This window comes from Dipodomys spectabilis, unplaced genomic scaffold (assembly GCF_019054845.1).
Source record: "Dipodomys spectabilis isolate Male_0828 unplaced genomic scaffold, ASM1905484v1 ptg000505l, whole genome shotgun sequence".
Taxonomy (NCBI): Eukaryota; Metazoa; Chordata; class Mammalia; order Rodentia; family Heteromyidae; genus Dipodomys; species Dipodomys spectabilis.
Genome location: NW_024871182.1, coordinates 108,683 through 122,222, shown reverse-complemented (window position 1 = coordinate 122,222; position 13,540 = coordinate 108,683). Strand labels below are relative to the sequence as shown.

Below are 13,540 nucleotides of genomic sequence, written 5' to 3'. Positions count from 1 at the left end.
GCCTTCAGACAGATATCAATAGAAACACCCTCTCAGGTTTACAAACTTTTTCCTGAGCAGATGAATTTCATGTAGCTGGAGTCAGCTCAAAAATTACTGCCAATTAGAGCTTTGGGCACATACAGAGGTTGGGATCTAAACTATCCTCCACATTTTACAACCTTAGCTTTTTAGTACTATCACAGATGACTGACTAGTTCCTGTCCCTTACAAGGTAGATAGTCATAGACTATCTAGATATTGTCATTCTCACAAAATGTACATGATAAACTGCTCTGAGGATCTGTGCTCACTTCCCCCATTACCTTATTTTTCATCCTTGTGAACAACTTCAGCCTACTTTCCATAGGATAGCTTTGGTTTTGTTACTTACTGATAATGAAAGAAAAAGGATGTTTGTAAGAGAAAATGAACTTTTAGGTCACAGGTTAAAGTATCTTATCCGTCCCAATGATTCTTATGAGATAAAATTTATAATAGTACTAAAAGTGAAAAGGAATTCCTAGATCTGTTGTTTTGCCATTTAGAATGGAAAAGAATAATTTCACGGCACTCTTATAACTCTTAAAGAATGCAAGGGTAACTGATGGTCCCTATCATGTTCCCACAAAACCAGTGGATCCTGAAGGATAATAGTAGACCAGCAGATATTCTAAGAAGCAGACATGGAGCATGAAAGAGAATGAGAGGAAATGAGAGAGAGTGAAAGAGAGAGAGAAATATCATAATTCTTAAAGTGCATAACAGATTAACAAGAGCTGTATGAGAATATTCATATTGCTATCTTTAGACTCTACAGGTACATTTGAAGATATTTGATATATGATAACCCATCAACATAAAATATAAAGTGATTTTGATAAAAAAATAAAGATTACTCAGAAGAAATTATAAATGCAAAAACAATCTTCAGGGAAGCAAACTCTCAGAGATATTTCATGACTTTTAAAAGGACAAAGTGGCTGAAGTTAGTGTAAATTTAAAGATATTCATATATTTCATTATATAACCAAAAGCAGAAAGCAAATGTTTAGATGATTTTTTTAAATACAGTCTCTCAGGTGCTGGGTCGGTGGCTCAGTGGTAGAGTGCTTGCCTTGCATGCATGAGGTCCTTGGTTTGATTCCTCAGCATCACATGAGAAAAAGACAGAAGTGGTGCTGTGGCTCAAGTGGTAGCACTAACCTTGAGCTGAAGAGCTGAGGGACAGAATCCAGAAGCCAGAGTTCAAGCCCCACAACCAACAAAAGCAAAAACAAAAAACTAAGCAAAACACATTCTTCACTTTTGTGGCCTCAACTCTGTAATACTACTGATTCAGGCTAGGGCTAAGATTTTCGGTGTGAACATTTATCAACACTCCTGATTGAGACGCTACTTGAGAAAATTTTTAATCAATATTGTGTTAATTTTGCTCTTTGTAAATTCACATGCACCTGTAAAAAATGGTTTGGGCATTCCAGTAATATTCTCAAAGTACCTTGTAATGACGACTGACAAAAATTTGTATTATATTATAACAAGGAAAACAATGCTACAAATAAAGAAAAGCAATAATTAAATATTAATGATTAATAAAATAAAAACCAAATACCAATGTTTCCAGTATTTCAAGTGTACTACATATTAGATTTTACTATTTCTCATATTCCTGTACATTTAAAACTGGCTAAAATTATGTTGTTCAACAGGAGTTTTATAGGCTATGAGAAGTCTTTAAAATTACCCTTTAAGGTTATTATTTATGTCTGATCTCATAATTTATATATGGTTTATATCATCATTTGTTGCTCGCTAACATATAAAGAAAGGAAGCCCTAATGTTTTAACAGAAAGTTTGTAGTAAAAGTCTTAACTCTTTGCTCTGTTTCTTTACACAAAGACTTTGCAACTTCTCATTAGTAGCGTTTCTATAAACTCTGAAATGGACATACTTAGTAGTATATGTCTGCTACTATAAATCTTAAATACTTCATGGAAAAGATTTATGACCTGACAAAAAGTCTTAATTTAAAACATTAAATCTTTTTGGAGGGAGGTCCAGTCTTGAGTCCTGAACTCTGGGCCTGGGTATTATCCCTCAGCTCTTCAGCTCAAGGCTTGCACTCTACCACTTGAGCCACAATAGCACCATGTCTGGCTTTTTTTCTGCTTATGTGGTGCTGAGGAATAGAACCCAGGGAATCATGCAAGTAAGGCAAGTGCTCTACCATTGATCAACCTTCCCAGCCCAAAACATTAAAACTTTTAACAAACATTAATATTTGCTGCAGTGTTCAATATGACAGGTGACTTGTATTGAATAACTGAATTCCTCTTGCTACAAATCTCTTGAACAACAAATATAAGGAATTATTTTGTTTTTGACATATCAATCTTGACTTTATTCTTAAATGTGTGCTTATGTAAGAAATATATGGTTCTAAAATTTCATGACAATACTTTTGAACTTATTTTTTGTTGAATTATCTAGTTTAAGAAAATCAATTCCACTTTATATATAAAAAATGTTCTGTGCTCAATTCGGTAGCACATACACTAAAATTGGAACAATACGCAGAAGATTAGCATAGCCCCTGGACAAAGATGTCACGCAAATTCGTGAAGCAGTCCATATTTTTACAACAGATGCTGGAGGGGATGTGGCCAGAGGGGAACCTTACTTCATTGCTGGTGGGAATGTAAACTTGTACAACCACTTTGGAAATCAGTATGGAGGTTCCTCAAAAGACTTCACATAGAGCTCCCCTATGACCCAGCAATCCCACTTTTGGGCATTTTCCCAAATCTTTACAAACAAGACCACACTAAAGCTACCAGCACGACTATGTTTATTGCAGCATTATTTACCATAGCTAAGATATGGAACCAGCCCAGATGCCCCTCAGTAGATGAATGGATCAAGAAAATGTGGTATATATACACAATGGAATTCTATGCCTCCATCAGAAAGAATGACATTGCCCCATTTGTTAGGAAATGGAAAAACTTGGAAAAAATTATATTAAGTGAAGCAAGCCAGGCCCAAACAAACATAGGTCCCATGGTTTCCCTTATTTGCAATATCTAGTATATGTATGAGTCAAGCGGAAAAGGTCAGATAATGTGATGTTAGGAAAATGAACCCTTAGATATGTATTTTAATGTTTTTTTTTCTTTCATGCATTTGTTTCTAACGCATGTATAATATTATCTCTTTGTAGCTTTGTATGTCCCCCCCCCCACAGTATAACCCCTGCTTTCACTATATTTGATGTCAGTATAATTTGTAGAGGAGATGGGGATAAACAAGTCGTTTAAGGATACAGGTGGACCTGTTGAAACAATGAGAAGTACAAGTTGTCATGTTGAAAACGAGCTTTACAATGTTCTTGCGGGGGGGGGGGAGGCGGGGAGGATTTTGTGGGGTATTGCGGGGGAGGCTGGGAAGGGATGTGAAGGGAAAACAAAGGAAGAGGCTGCAATGCTTGATAAGAAATGTACGCATTAACCTGTCCATGTAATTGTAACCCCTCTGTACAATGTGTTCACAAAAAAATAAAAAACTCAAAATAACAACAAAAAAAAGATCTCTAAGAACATTTAGAGTGCAAGTAACTTCTCATTATCAAGGGAAACACAGGAAGCTCTTGAACATCTGACCTGTCACCAATAGAAGTCAGAGTGTCATAGATGTTCTAGCCCTGGCTGGCTTCATCCTGTGATCCTCAGACTTCAGCCTCCTGAGCTAGAGTGATGGGCATGAGCTACTGGTGCCCTGCTAGGTTCAGAACTGTAATAACATTGGCATTACAAGTCAACTGCTTATAACAAAGAGCTTGGGCAGCATATTAGGCCTTTCAACATTGGACCTTTCAGACACAAGATTATAATGCTAGAGTCTGAGAGGCTTTGCATATGGATGGGCTACACTTGAATCTTGAGCTCTATCTCCAGTTCTGGTGTACATGAACATTCCTTTTTCCAGAGAATGTTCTCCTAATTAACAAATAGGAAAAGTAATTTGCTTAACCCTCACTTTTTTCCAGTTTTGTGTCTCAAACACAAGCCTGGGCACTGTCGCTGAGCCCTTCAGCTCAAGGCGAACACTCTACCACTTGACCCACAGCACCACATGTGGTCTTTTTGTGGTTCATTGGAGATAAGAGTCTAACATGTTTTCCTTGCCTAGGCTGTCTTTGAACTGTGATCTTCAGATCTCAGCCTTCTGAGAAGCTAAGGTTCCTGTTGTGAGCCACAGGCAACTGGCCTGCTGTTTTTGCCAGACCTGCGGCTTGAACTAAGGGCCTGGGTACTGTCTCTGAGCTCCTTTTTCTCAAGCTTAGCGCTCTACCACTTGAGCCATTCCACAGCTTCTGGCTTTTTCTGAGTATGTGGCACTGAGGATTCAAACCTTACCGTTCATGCATGCTGAGCCAGCTCTCTACCACTAAGCCACATTTCTAGCCCCACCCTTACAATTTTATCCCTCAACTTGCCTATCCCCAAGAAAAGGCTTCTGAGTAAAAATCATCTAAAGAAATTCCTATAGGAAGGTTCTAAAGATAAAGAAGACAAAGTTCATACTTGGGAGAAAAGCCTAAACATGTGAAGACAGTGACAAATGCTTCCATTTAATTATGTATCATGTTTCAACACTTAATAAAATATTAATGAAAAACGAGTCAATGTCTTAAATTATTGTGTATAAATTTATAATAGCTGTTCAACATGTACTAAATATTACGTGTATAATAATACTAAATACAATAAATAATAAGTAAATGAAAAGTAAAAAATAAAATAAATACAAAATCAATAATAAAAATTATAATATGTAATAAACATACATATGTAAATATATCATATATTACACATACATAGAAATATTTTTCCATTGCAGGGCCTTCATTCAGAAGCTGGCAACTCTAGCCTGAATTTCTTATCCTCAAGGACAGTGAGCTTTGCCTTTACCCATGATGCAAAAGAGTTACCTTGATGGTGAGATCAAATCACAGCAATGATGGAAATACTGGCCCCAGTTACAAGCCAGTGACTTAATTTTTTTAATGGAAGTAGCTTTGTTTATTCAGTTACGTATTGAACATTAAAAAAAAGCACTGTAGAATTTTGCACATCTATCAGTCACCTTTCTCTTAACCCCAAAATGCTTGTCTGAGCACTACTATTTTTTCATTTTTTTATTGTAAAAATGTTGTACAGAGGGGTTACAGTTAAATGAGCATGGTAATGAGTACATTTCCTATTGAGCATTGTTGCCTCCTCCTTTGTTTTACCCCTACCATTCCTTCCCTCCCATCTCCAAAACTACTCCCCCGGCCAAGCTCAGTGACTTAATTTTTATTTTTGGATTTGCATGGGGTTTGAACTCAAGAAGTGGCAAATATGCACTTTCCCTCACATTGATACATATTTACCAAGACCATGAGTTCAAATTCCAGGCTAGGAAAAAAAAAACTGGTAGAAATTCAAAACAAGGGAGATTTATTTCTTTTTTAATTTAGTTAAATATTAATTAATATTTTTATTTATTCTGTATTTTGCCAACATGGGGCTTGAACTCAGGTCATGGCAACTCTGCCTCAGCCTCAATCGCCCTAGGGTGGGGCATCCTCGGACACATAGCCAATCTAGGGATCCTCGGCCCAGAGGGCCTTCAGGAAGAAAAAAAAACGTAGCATAGCACAAAAAGTGGCAAGCTGCAGAGGGCTGAGGGTTTTCCGTTTTTTTCTTTGCACAGTGGCCATCCTGGGTCTGAATAACATGGCTGCAAAGTGGACCTGACCTGCCATATCTGAAGGCTGGCATGCTATCAGGGAATCCATAGGCCAACCTGTGAACATAGGTCCTGGGTTCAAATCCCAGTACTGACACTTACCAATAGCAGGAGATCACAAGAGACTCATTCCTATGCATAGGAACACCAATTGAAAGAGTAGTTCATGTTTCGATCTAGTCTAAAATTGGATGCAATAATCCTAGGACGCTGATTGATCTTAATTAATAAGTTATTATGCATGAAAAGAATAATATTCCTTCAATGGTGGTATAATAAATGCCTAAGAGTTGGTAGGAATGTCTTAGCTGTCATTCAATCATAGATAGATGGCTCTGGCATTCCTTTCTAATATATGTTTATTTGTATACCACCCTCTGCCTATCCATGTATCACTGTTTTGGCCAAACCTGGAGCTGGATCTCAGCACCTGGGAACCACCTGACAGCTTCATTGGCTTGAGGCTGCCATGCTCACACTCATCCATTCATGAATTGGGCTTGCTAAACCCTGAGTTCACGTCCTAGCACTGCAAAAAATTTAATGTTGGAGTAAGAAGCCAAGTGTGACTCATGTTTTTCTTTTCTGTGAGAGCCCTGGGTGTCAGGCATGATGGAGAACATATTTACAAATCTGGATGCTGTGATAGGATGTAAACAATGTAATAAATGGTAGAAGGGTCATCAGATTCAATGAAATAAATGGTAAATAAATGAATAAAACAAGAAATAATATGAATAACCACACCCAACAAAATATGGTCTGACTAGCTGTATGGAAGTATAAATCCTATCTTTAAAATGGATATAAGGAGTATGTTTTTCAGCCCTGAGGCTTGAATTCAGGCCTAGGGAACAGGTCTGACTTTTGTCTTCAAGCATGTTCAGATTCCCTTCCGTCACGGTGCTGCATATTTACCCAGACCTTGAGTTCAAATCCCAGGCCTGGCAGAAAAAAATGTCATGAATTGCAAACCAGGGAGCTAAATATTTTTTTTTTTAATTGAGGGCTATTGGAGAAGCCATAGTCCCACACAGCAACATAGGCCTACAGTTTGAATACAGTCATGCCACTTCCAGATGGTGCGAGATCCTAAGAAATTCGTTCCCATCCACAGGAATAATGATGGAATATTATCACTGTCACAGTTGAATGACATGCTCCTGAATGATACTTGTACACAATTAGACTTCATGATTTCAGTCGGCTGATTGATTTTATTTAATATCTTATGAAACATTAAAAGAATATTATTTCTCACAGGGATGCAATAATTTCAGGACACTGATTTACTTAATACTTTATTAAAGATAAAAATAATAACATTTATTTATTTTTGTGGATCCTGGGGCCTGAAATCTGGGCCGGGTGCTCTTCAGCTCAAGGCTAATGCCCTATCCCATGGTTTCCCTTATTTGCAATAACTAATATATGTCTGAGTAAAGCAGAAAAGTTCAGATAAGGTGATATTAGGGAAATGAACCCTAAGATATGTACTCAAATGTTTTTTTTTTCTTTCATGTGATTGTTTCTAACACATTTATAAGATTGTTTCTTTGTTGCTTTGTATGTCCCTCCTCCACAGTATAACCCCTGCTTTCACTGTACTTGATGTCAGTATAATTTGTGGAGGGGAAGGAGAAAAACAAATCGTTTAAATAGGAATACAGGTGGACCCATTGCAACAAAGAGATGTACAAGTCGTGATGTTAAAAACTAACTTTACAACTTTGGTGAGGGGTGGGTGGGTGAGGGAGCAGGGAGGATTGGGTGGGGGGGCAGAGGGGAGGATGGGAAGGGATGGGAAGTGGAAACAAAGGAGGAGGCTACAATGCTTGATAAAAAATGTACTCATTAACTTGCCCATGTAATTGTAACCCTCTGTACATTATTTTCACAATAAAAAATAAAAAAATAATATATTTAAATGGAGGCAAAATAAATACCCAAGAATTGGTAAGAATGCAGTACATATAAGTGAACAATGGATAGATATCTCTGGCACTCTGTAAAGATATATGTATTTATTACTGTACTACAATCTGTGTGTCAATCTGTTCTTATTTTGTCAACGGTGCTCGATCTCAGATCCTGGGAACTGCCTATCAGCTCAATTTGTTCCAGGATGGCATGCTGACACAAACACATTCATGAATTTGGCCCTGTAGGCCTTGAGTTCAGATGCCATCATGCCCAAACAATGAATCATGGAGTAAGAACCTGATGTTGACACATGTTTTACTTTTCTGGGAAATTCCTGGGTGTCAGGTATAAGTGGAATACATATGCACACCTATATACTATTTAATCAATGTAACCAATGTTCTATGTGCCATATTAGTCAATAAAATAAACAGTCAATACATGTTGGGTCTTTGTTTGCCTCCAAAAGATTGATGGGGCCCAAGGAAAAGTAAGTTCGCCACTCGCTGTTCCCCAGTCTCCCTTAGCCCAGGAGACATTCAGACACAGTGGGGAGTCAAGTCAAGCAAGAACTCGTTTATTACCACACAGCAAGCACCATTTAAAGGGAAAAATTGAGAGGCATGGAAGGGGAGGGAAAGGAACCAACCAATCACTGTAAAGGTCACACCCTATCATGCACCTAAGCTATATCCAATCAGATTTTAAGGTAAACAATTGGACTGTGCCCACTCAACTTCCTCTCAGCTCCATCATTGCTGCCCATGTGCCCCACAAACACATGAATAAGAGAAAAATAAAATTAATAACTACACTGAATGCAATATGGAGTCAACCTATGTATGTAAATATAAATCATATATTTAAAATGTACACAAATAAGATGTATTCTAGTTCCGATGGATCAATTTCAGATGTAAGGAACAGACATGAATTTCTTGGCTTCAAGAAGGCTAGCTTCCTCTTTCAAAACAGTGCAACAGAGTTACCAAGACCATGAGTTCCAATCCCAGTCCTAGCAGAAAAAATGGCACCTTTATACTATGTGACGCCCAATTCTGAGGTATTTCATTATGCCTCCATTTAATGAACGTGATTGTTTAAATGCTTCATAAAGTATTGATTAAAATCGATCAGTGTCCTATAATATAATTGTGTATAATTTTATCATAGAATTATTTAAGAGCTGCCCATTCAATCATAACATACATCATGTCCATTGGTATTCATATAGATAGGAATGTGTTTCTAAGGATCTCTTTCCATTTGGAGGTGGCAGGACCAGGATTTGAACTGTGGGCTCCAGCTCCCACCATTTTAACTCGAGGATAGGGAACTCACCGGTCTGTCCAAGAATTGCAAGACCAATGATTAGGCAGACATCAGTGGCTCTCAGCAGTCCTTATTGATGTGATAGGAGGATGTGATAGGAGGATCATAGTCAAATTCACACTAGGCAGGAAAGTCCTTGAGATCCCTGTCCAACTTCAGGGCCAACAAAGCCAGAAGTAGAGCTGTGTAACTCCAGTGGTAGAGGGATAGCCCTGATTAAAAGCAGCTAACAGTACACACACACACACACTCACACACACACACACACACACACACACACACACACACACACACACACACACACACACACACACACACACTGCAGTCTAATCCTCTATCTGTTTATATATTGGCCATTCCTATGGCTTGATCTCAGGTCCTCAAATTTGCCCGCCAACTTCTCTTGCATCAAACTGGTGTGCTAACATTTACCCACTCATGAAGTAGGCCTGCTAGGCCCTGCGTTCAATTCACAGAACTTCCAAAAACTTAATCCTGGTAGAAAGCCAATTGTCCCACTTGGTTTCTTTAATGGTGAAATTCCTGGGACTCAGGAATGATGTAGAATGCATAGGCAAATCTATGTCTTATGTAATAGGATGCAAAAAATATTATATGTGTAATCGTATTCACTAAAATATATAAGAAACAAAACCAAAAATAAAATGAATACACTAACTGCAATGTGCAGTAAAAATGTGTAGGTCAATAAAATTCATGTACTTAAAATATATACGAATATTATTTTTTCAAGTCCTAGGACTTGAATTCAGGCCCTAGAAACAGGCCTGACTTTCTTGTCTTCCAGAATGGTAATCTTCCCCATCCCCCACAGTGCTGCAGATTTACCCAGACCCTGAGTTCAAATACCAGGCCTGGCAGAAAAATGGCACGAATTCCAAGCCAAGGAGCCTCATAATTTTTAAAATATTTTTAATGTATGTATGTATATATGTATGTATGTATGTATGTAGGTAGGTAGGTAGGTAGGTATTTTTCTTTTGTCAAGCACAGGGCTTGAACTCAGCTCATGGCAATTCTGCCTCAGCTTTGATCACTCTAGGCTGGGGTGCAGCCACTGGAACCACAGCCGTACCTGGGTTCCTGGGACCCAAAGGCTGACAAGAAAAAACATAATTAATGAGACACAGGAAAAAAACAACTGGCAACTTGCAGACGGCTACCAGTTTTACATTTGTTTTCTTTGCTAGGTGACCATCCTGCGTCTGAATGACCTGGTTGAAGAATGTTGGTAACTTGGCATTACTGAAGGGTGGAGGACTACCAGGGAAGCCATAGGCCAACATGGCAATATAGGCCTTGTGTTTGAAGCCGGGTCCTGACCCCTACCAATGGAGGGAGATCCTAAGTGTCTCGTTCCTATTCATAGGAATACCAATGGAAGATTATGAATGGCAAGGTTGAAGTAGTTGTTTCTGAATACTACTATAAAAATAGAGTGATTTTAGGAGGCTAATGGATTTTAATGAATATTTTTGACACATTCAAAGAATACTATTAATTACATGGACACAATAGTTTCAGGACAGTGGTTGATTTAATCAATAATTAAGGATGAAAACAATACTATTAATTACATGGAGGTATACTAACTACCCAAGAATTGATAGGAATGTAGCCTATATAACTGAATAATGTATAGGCATCTCTTGCACTCTATAAAAATCAATAATTATTTTTGTACTACCATCTGCATGTCAATCTGTTCTAATGTTGTCAACTCCTAGGGCTGGATCTCAAGTTCTGGAAATGCTTGTCAGCACAATATGCCTCAGGCTGGCATGCTGACACTCATCCGTTCATGAATTGGGCCTTGTAGGCTGTGACTTCAGATGCCAGCACTCACAAAAATTGAATCGTGCAGTAAGAAGCCCATGGCAACACATGTTTTCCTTTTCTGTGAAAGTCCTGGGAATCAGGTGTGAAGTTTCATACATAGGCAAATCTATATCTTATGTAATAAATGTAATAAATATTTCATGTGTAATAACATCAATAAAATACATGGTAAATAAATGAATAAAACAAAAAATAAAATGAATAAGTACACTAAGCAGAATATGGGGTCAACATACGGGGTTTGATTTCAGGGCCTGGGAAGTGCCTGGCAGCTGAATTGGCTAGAGGCTGCTGTGCTGACAGTCAGCCATTCATGAATCGAGCCTTCTAGGCCCTGAGTTAGATCCCACCACTGCCAAAAAATGTAATCTTGGAATGAGAAGCCGAGCGTGACACATGTTTTCTTTTTCTTTGAAAGTACTCGGTGACAGGTAGGATGTATAATTCAGATGCAAATCTATATGTTATGTAATAGGATGTCATAAATGTAAAAAATGTCATAGGTGGAAGAGTTGTCACTACAATAAATGAAAAACAGCTTGAATTAGTAGTGAATCATTCTAGGATAAAATTAGAAACAAAAACTATAGGATGTAGATTAAGTTTAAAATTTTATTAAGTATTACCAGAATAAAAATGTCATGGAAACATAAATACCTAATAATTGATAGTAACACATGATGCATAATTTAATAATGTATAGACATCTGTCTCATTCTATAAAATATGAAGTTATGTGTATGGATGTATGTACATATGTGATAAACAATAATAGGATATTGAGTCATTTAGTTAATGCTTTACTAATTGTTAACTGGGACACATCATTAAATGGAGACATAACTTAATAAGTAATAATTGGTAGCAATATCTATAAAATAATAATATACAGACATCTTTCTGTGTATATAATGCTTATATATACCAATCTCTATCTATTTATACCTCCTTCACTCTTGGGGCTCGGTGGTTAAGTGCTCACCTTGTGAGCATGAAGCAATGGGTTCGATTCTTCAGTGCCACATAAACAGAAAACCCGGAAGTTCTGCTGTTTTTCAATCAATTGAGTTCTACCCTTGTGCACAAATGCTTAGGGACAGTGTCAAAGCCCTTACTCAAGCCCCCGGACTGCCGCCAAAAAGAGGTACTATGTTCTAACTGAAACTATATGAGGACAGTATTTCAAATACCACATGACAGAGCAAGCTAGGAGTCTAGTGCTGACAGCTGCTACCTAACTTGACTTAGCCAGATATAAACTGCTGCAACCCAGCTCCATGGGTACCCCCCCCCATCATCCTGGCTTACCCTGGCATACGCCCGATATCCTGGACGCTCTGGGGCTTTCAAACCTGGCGGGGAGTCTGCTAGACTCTTTGAAATATGGCTCGAAGTGGTAGAGTTCTAGCCTTGTGCAAATGTTATTAGAACAATAAGATCCCCAAGCTTTAAGCTCAAGCTCCATGACTAACCCCCCCCAAATCAAACATTCCACTAAACACTTAGGTGTGAACTTTTGTGGTTTGTGAAATGTTCCTCAAAGAATGGTGATATTGATTAGAGCACCCTAAGTCTAATAACATCTTGTGGAACGGAGCTATGTAATGAGTCCTCCATAGGGTACTCTCTGCTGAGTCCTGCACATGGTGCTATGTGCTGAGCCCTTCACAAGGTGCAGTGTGCTGAATTCTGCATTGGTGCTGGGTTCTGAGTCTTTCACAGGATGCTGTGTGCTGAGTCATACAAAGAGTGCCATGTGCTGTGTCCTTCACCAGGTGCATTCTTTCATTGGGTCCTTGTAAGATCTCCGCACTGAGATGATTATGCAGACAAGAATATTGAGGCTCAGATATGTCTCCATGGGAGGGACAAAATTATGTATTACTGAAGACTAGTGAGTTGTCTACTACAGACAATTGTTTGTTTTGTTTTTTTCTCAGTCATGAACCTTGAACTAGGGGCCTAAGCTCTCACCCTTACCTCTTGGGCTCATGACTACCACTCCACCGTGTGGAGCCATGGACCCCCTTGCAGCAAAGGACACAGCCTAGGGGTCTTTAGCTGAGGTCTCTCATCCTGCCTTCTCAGGAAGCTGAGATCTGAGGATCTGGGTTCCAAATTATCCCAGACACAAAAGGTCCCATTAGCCTATTATGTCCAATTCACTACTAAGAAACCTGAAGTGGAAGCTAGGTGCTTATCACTCATGACTGTCATCCTAGCTACTCAGGAGGATGAGATCTGAGGATCATAGTTCATAGTCAGCCTGGACAGGAATGTCCTTGAGACACTTAGCTCCAATGGAACACCAGAAAAGCTGAAGTGGCTTTTGGCTCAAGTGGTAGAGCACAAGACTTTAGCTGAAGAGCTCAAGAACACCTCCCAGGCCCAGACATCATCTCCTACAATAATAAAAAAAGAAAGAAACAAACTAACAAACATGAAGTATAGGGCTGAACAAACCTGAAGTATGGGTCAATAATGTTTCTTTCTTGCTTCTATAGTTCAAGAACTCTAAGAACATTTAGAGTGCAAGTACTTCTCAACCCCAAGGCAAGCTCTTGAACATCTGACCTTTCAGAAGTGGAAGTCAGAGTGTCATAGACTTTTCTGCCCTGGCTGGCTTCACCCTGTGATCCTCAGACCTCA

The 13,540-nt window shown here is 38.6% G+C and overlaps 1 non-coding gene across 1 annotated transcript; it reads left to right on the top strand.

The window, feature by feature from the left end:
• The first annotated feature begins 2,514 nt into the window (after positions 1-2,514).
• Positions 2,515-2,621, top strand: LOC122099223. The gene has a single exon (XR_006145879.1). It is a non-coding gene; the product is annotated as a U6 spliceosomal RNA (small nuclear RNA).
• The last annotated feature ends 10,919 nt before the right edge of the window (positions 2,622-13,540 follow it).